Raw genomic sequence first — 6,373 nt, forward strand, 5'->3', positions numbered from 1 at the left:
TGTACGCCGTTAAATGTCCGAGCGAAACGAAGCAAAATCTATATCTACATCTGTGGAGCGATATTTCTTTTCCTAGGATGGTAGGAGAACACTCATAAATGGTATTAACCCCAGTGACGGGTAGGTTTAGGGACGGGGTTGGGGTAGGTCATATATTTATATATACATAATACATTAATATAACGTTAAGTCAAAGGCGTTGGTAAACACGCTGAAAAGCTGTTATGCGTGTGTATAGTACGCCAAAAATGGAAATACGAATTGGCGTGTCATACATACGCCATTTCATGAGATCAGTCTGTTCTGCCCCATTTCCTGCACACGCCTGTGCACGGTGGCTCTGGATGTTTCTACTCCGGACTCAGTCCACTGCTTCCGCAGGTCCCCCAAGGTCTGGAATCGGTCCTTCTCCACAATCTTCCTCAGGGTCCGGTCAATTCTTCTCGTTGTGCAGCGTTTTTTGCCACACTTTTTCCTTCCCACAGACTTCCCACTGAGGTGCCTATTTGTTAAGAAATTTCTTTCTGTGTCTTTCCCTCTTGCTTGAGGGTGTCAATGATGGCCTTCTGGACAGCAGTCAGGTCGGCAGTCTTACTCATGATTGCGGTTTTGAGTAATGAAACAGGCTGGGAGTTTTTAAAAGCCTTCTGAATGAACCACTTACGAATTAGTTAAGTTAAGCATGCGTTGAACGAGTTCCACATCCAAAAAAGTGCTGTCATTCTGTGGATCAAAAGCTGAAAGTGCTTAATATATCAATCTTTTGCAGGTGTTTAGAGTTAATTAGTTGATTCAGATGATTAGGTTAATAGCTCGTTTAGAGACCCTTTTCATGATATGCTAATTTTTTGAGATAGGAATTTTGGGTTTTCATGAGCTGTATGCCAAAATCATCAGTATTAAAACAATAAAAGACCTGAAATATTTCAGTTGGTGTGCAATGAATCTAAAATATATGAAAGTTTAATTTTTATCATTACATTATGGAAAATAATTAACTTTATCACAATATGCAAATTTTTTTAGAAGGACCTGTATATTACATTAATATATTTACATAATGATTTCCATTACACAAGAGTAGATGTTAAAACTTCATGCTGATTTGTACTCGGCTTTCGCCAAGATAAGCACCAACTAAGACGTAGCTTTACAGTAACCTTTGAGTAGTAGATAACAGACAACAACTGTCAAAATGATTGATTGACAGGTGGGCATGTCTATCCTTTGATCTGCCCCCGCCCCTTGTTGTCACAATGTTTTTGTTGTTTTAAAAGAAATCCCAGGACTCTACATTGCTCTTATTTAGATTAAGTTGTATAATTTAGAAAATCACCACACATGTTCTGAGACGCGATGTGCCTCTGTGGTCCATGACGCTGCATAAGTAAAAGTTTGTCTTGAGCGAATATTTAATTTTACTCGTCTTAATTCAAAGCATGATCTTACTTTTTTCTACGGTAGCTATGATCTATTGTACATATAAGATCATTTTTACTTTTCTTGTATCTCCCAAACTATCCTTATTCATTGTGGAAACACACAGGGTGAGCCCCTTTACTGAGAGTATAGGCTTGGAAATAGTTATTTTCAACTTTAATGGTCAATATGGACATCTATGTGATAGGAGCTACTTCAACCCTGGTCAAAATGTAAGATGATTTTTATCTAAATCTAACAAAATTGGTACAGTAAATTTGTAAAATATTTATTTTAAATGAACAGAATGCTTTTCAACTTCAGTAATTTAGTAAGATTTTTTAATGAACGGCATGATTTTCAACTTCAGTAATTTAGTAAGATTTTAAATGAACAACAATTAGTAAACTTTTTATTTTATATATGATTATTATTTTAAATTATACACTTTTAAAGGAACACAATTTTTTTTCAATGGGATCAGGAACGTGTCAAAAAAACAGATACCAGGCCAGCCACACGCTGGTAAAACAGTAAGATGATTTTATTTTTGTTTAATTTATATACTTTTAATTGAACAGCATGGTTTTTCAACTTGAGTCAGTGTCAAATATTTGTGAATGACTAAATGTAAATTTTATAATCATTTCATTTAAATGAACATAATGGTTCCCTTACGAAGGGAACTCAACGATGCGTCCATCGACGCCATGGGAACGCCCCCAGCGTGACTGCGTCTGAAGCATCTATGTCAACTAGTCCAATGGAAAGAATGAGCGTCACGGGCGGGTGACGTCATGACCAGGATATGATAAAAGCACATCCGGTGCAAACCGGCATTAGCTTCTGTTGCCTCAGCAAGCGATCTGTGTCAAACTGTCTGTTATATTTACTGTTGTCTGTCTGATATATATATTTATGGAAACTAAACAATTGCACAAACTCTGTGTTCTCCCTGCTCGCGCTATTTAACGAGTAGGGACACACACGAGCTTTGTGTGATGGGTTTGGGAGTAGAGCATGCGGTATCAGCCTCCGAGGGGGCTGATTGCCAACATTGTGAGAAGCTTTCGCTTCGCATGCTCCGCTCCCGCCTGTCACTTTTCGAGGAAAGTGGCCGGGCTCGCAATTCTCAGGGTGACAGGTCCCGCGTCTGCCGAGGCAGCGCGGAGAATGCATTCCTGTGGATCGCGAATAGGATCTCTTTACGGGGTTGGAGACGGGTCCGCGGATCTTATCTCCTCCCTTTCCACGAGGGATCCAGTGCTCTCTCGCCGGTCTCGGAAGCCCGCGCTGCGGTCTCTTCCGCCCGGGGAGAGAGAGAAATCAATGCTTCAGTGCTCTACCTCCGAGGAGGTAGATGTGCTGGGCATTGAAAGTGACACAATCATGGGGGAAGTGAATTTGCCATCTCTTTCCCCAGCGTATGAGAAATATATATAACCTATATATATATATATATATATATATATATATGATAGTTTATATATTATATATAAAATAAAGTGAATATATATAAAATATATATATAAAAATAATAAGCTGGTGGAAGTGTTTACTAAGGCTGTAGATAAATTAAATATTTATGGCCAGCAGAAATAAGGGGGCACTCGTCCTAAAAATAAAATAGATTAAACGAGTTTCCTTCCCTCTGTTTTTCCACCTCCATCACGGGGCCTTCCATTTTTCCCGATCTGCACAGCGAGCTGTCTAGATCATGGAAAAAGCCTTACTCCTCTTGTCTTTTAGCCCCCACATTCATGTATATTCAGATATTTGGGGGTTAAGAGGGTATGGCTATGGGGCAATACCCCGGGTAGAACAGACGCTTGCGAGCTATCTGTCTCCCGGTTCAGTATTGTACCTGTAGGCGTCGGCTTCTCTCACTAAACCATTAAAGAAAACTATTTTTTAATCTAGTGGGAAAAGCATATATGGCAGTGGGTCTAGCATGGGCCTGCTTGCACACCATAGCAGTGCTACAAGCATATCAGGCTGACCTGCTGCGGTATTTGGACAGAAGTGAGGGAGTTTGGCCCGATGGGGTTTGAGAACTCCGTCGGGCCACAGATTTATCTCTCAGGGATGGCAGCCCTTGTGGTCACTGAGAGACACCTCTGGCTCAATTTGATGGGAATCATAGAGAAAGATACAAGATAATCTCTCCCTCGCTATGTCCAACCCCCTGGGGCTGCTGGGCGTGAGCAGCTCCAGCCGTCTAGTTTCTCATACACAACACAGCAGCCAAAGCCTTCAAAGCAGAAGCCGGATCCGAGGACCGTTCTTCACGCTGAGAAGGCTGCGGCTCAAAAGAAAAAAAGGTCCTGATGTTCACGCATCAGGCCTGTGAGGACAGCCCCGACCGAAGTGGAGCGGTGTACACCTCATTTTACGGTGCCCGTTCCATTTCGGGGTCCTCACGAGACCGTTCTGCCAACCCTGCCACCCTCGGTGCTTCAGGGCGCAGCGGTCTCCAGCGAGTCGCTGATGCTATGCTGCGGCACAGCATCGGTTTCGCGCCCTCTGAGGGGGGCCTTAGAGCGGCCAGTTCAGGTAGTTCCTGCCATTATGTTTCAGGCTCCGGAATTGGCTGTCTCGATAACACCAGAGACCAGCCTCGAGAGGCTGGTTCCCTTAGTAAATTTTCTGGCAGCGTGGAAGCTTCTGCCGAATATTTCTCATTGGGTCCTGCAGATTGTAGAGAAAGGATACAGAATCCAGTTTGGTTCTCGTCCTCCTCGTTACAACGGGGTGCTGCCCACAGTGGTGCATCCCGAGCAGGCTCTGGTAATGGAGCAAGAGGTAAAGGCCCTGTTAGCAAAGGAAGCTATAGAGCAGGTGTACTCACCCGACATTGCGTCGGGTCTTTACAGTCGTTATCTCATTGTTCCAAAAAAGGATGGAGAGCTGCGTCACATACTAGATCTTCGTCTGTTGGAGTGTTTGGTGCTGGAACTCAATTCCAAAATGCTGACACTCAAACAGATCGTGACTCAAATCAGATCCGAGGACTGGTTTGTCACGATAGATCTAAAAGACGCATACTTCCATATCTCCATCCTCCCTCAGCACAGGAGGTTCCTGAGGTTTTCTTTGGGGCAAAGAACACCAGTATCAGGCACTTCCTTTCGGTCTAGCTCTATCACCCCGCACATTCACGAAGCGTGTAGACGCAGCTCTGGCCCCGCCAGGCTGCAGTGCATATGCATTATGAATTGCATAGATGACTGGCTGATTCTAGCGGAATCAGAACAGTTAGCGGTTCGGCACCGAGGTGTCGTTCTCGCTCCTATGCAGATGTTGGGGTTGAGGCTCAATGCCAAGAAGAGTGTGCTTTCTCCAGTACAGAGAACCACTTTCCTTGGTGTGGTATGGGATTCAGTGACGATGCGGGCCACTCTGTCGCCCGTTCGTGTAGCTGCTATCCTAACAGCCACAAAAGAGCTGAGGCTAGGCCAGTCACGCACTGTAAAACAGTTAGAGAGACTGTTGGGTCTTGTGACAGCAGCGTTCAACGTGATAACTTTTGGCCTGCTGTACATGAGACCTTTACAGTGGTGGCTCAGGACCAGAGGGTTCTCCCCGAGGGGAAACCCACTTCGTATGATCAAGATCACGCGGCGGTGTCTCCGCACCTTGGTTATATGGAGGAAACACTGGTTCTTAACCCAGGGTCCGGTGTTGGGAGCTCTTTGCCATCGAGTTGTGATCTCGACAGATGCTTCCCTCACCGGCTGGGGAGCGGTATTGGAAGGCCGCTCAGCTCAGGGCTTGTGGAGGAGTCATCATCTCTCTTGGCACATGAATTGCCTAGAGATGATGGTCGTCTTCAATGCGTTGAGACATCTCCTCCCAGACCTGAGGGGCCATCATGTGTTGTTCTGGTGACTGTTAGGCCTCAGGGCAGCAGCGTCCAATGTGATACCCTTTGACCTGCTGTACGTGAGACCTTTACAGAGGTGGCTCAGGACCAGAGGGTTCTCCCTGAGGGGAAACCCACTCCTTACGATCAAGATCACGCGGCAGTATCCCCGCGCCTTGGTTATATGGAGGAAACTCTGGTTCTTGACCCACAGACAACACGTTGGTGGCCTCTTATTTTGGTCCCTCAAGAAATTACGCTGTCTGAGGGCAGTGTATATTCCGGGGGGGGCCAGAATATTGGAGCAGACACCCTGTCGAGGCAGGGGCTGAGGCCAGGGGACTCCACCCCGAGGCGGTGGAGCAAATATGGGAGTTTTACGGCCAGGCAGAAGTGGATTTGTTCTCGTCTCAGCATACGACGCACTGTCCACTCTGGTTATCCCTCACTCAACCAGTCCCCTCGGGGCTGGATGCTATGGTGCAGACGTGGCCGAGGCTACGTCTGTACGCATTTCCCTCCGTTGCTCTGCTCCCAGGAGTTCTGGAGTGAATCCGCCAGGATGGAATAAGCCTATTTAGTAGCACCACCCTGGCCGAGCTGAATTTGGTTTGCGGACCTAATTTTTCTCCTCGACGGACCTCCCTTGGAGGTCCCGATCAGGAGAGACCTTCTGTCTCAGGCAGGGGATGCAATATTGCACCCCCGGCAGGGGATTTGGGAACTGTGGGTTTGGCCTCTGAGGGGGCCCAACTCATAGAGAGTGGTCTCTCAACCGAGGTTGTTTAGACCATTCTAAGCTCCAGAGCTCCCGCTACGAGGAAACTATATTCACTATTTCGAGAGTTTTTCACTTCTTGGTGTTACCAGCGTCAGTGGGATCCGGTTAACTGTTCAGTAAACACAGTATTCGAGTTTCTGCAAGAACGCTTTGTATCAGGTCTATGTCCTTCCACGCTTAAGGTATAATATGTGTGGCGGCCATTGCGGCTTTCCACGCCCTGGTGGGTAGTACATTTTTGGGTCGAGACCCCCTGATCACTCGTTTCCTTCGTGGCACTTTGAGGCTGAGGCATGCAACTTGCACTAAGG

The sequence above is a fragment of the Siphateles boraxobius genome, unplaced genomic scaffold (genome assembly GCF_051911475.1).
Source record: "Siphateles boraxobius isolate OS27281-9 unplaced genomic scaffold, OSU_SipBor_1 133, whole genome shotgun sequence".
NCBI lineage: Eukaryota > Metazoa > Chordata > Actinopteri > Cypriniformes > Leuciscidae > Siphateles > Siphateles boraxobius.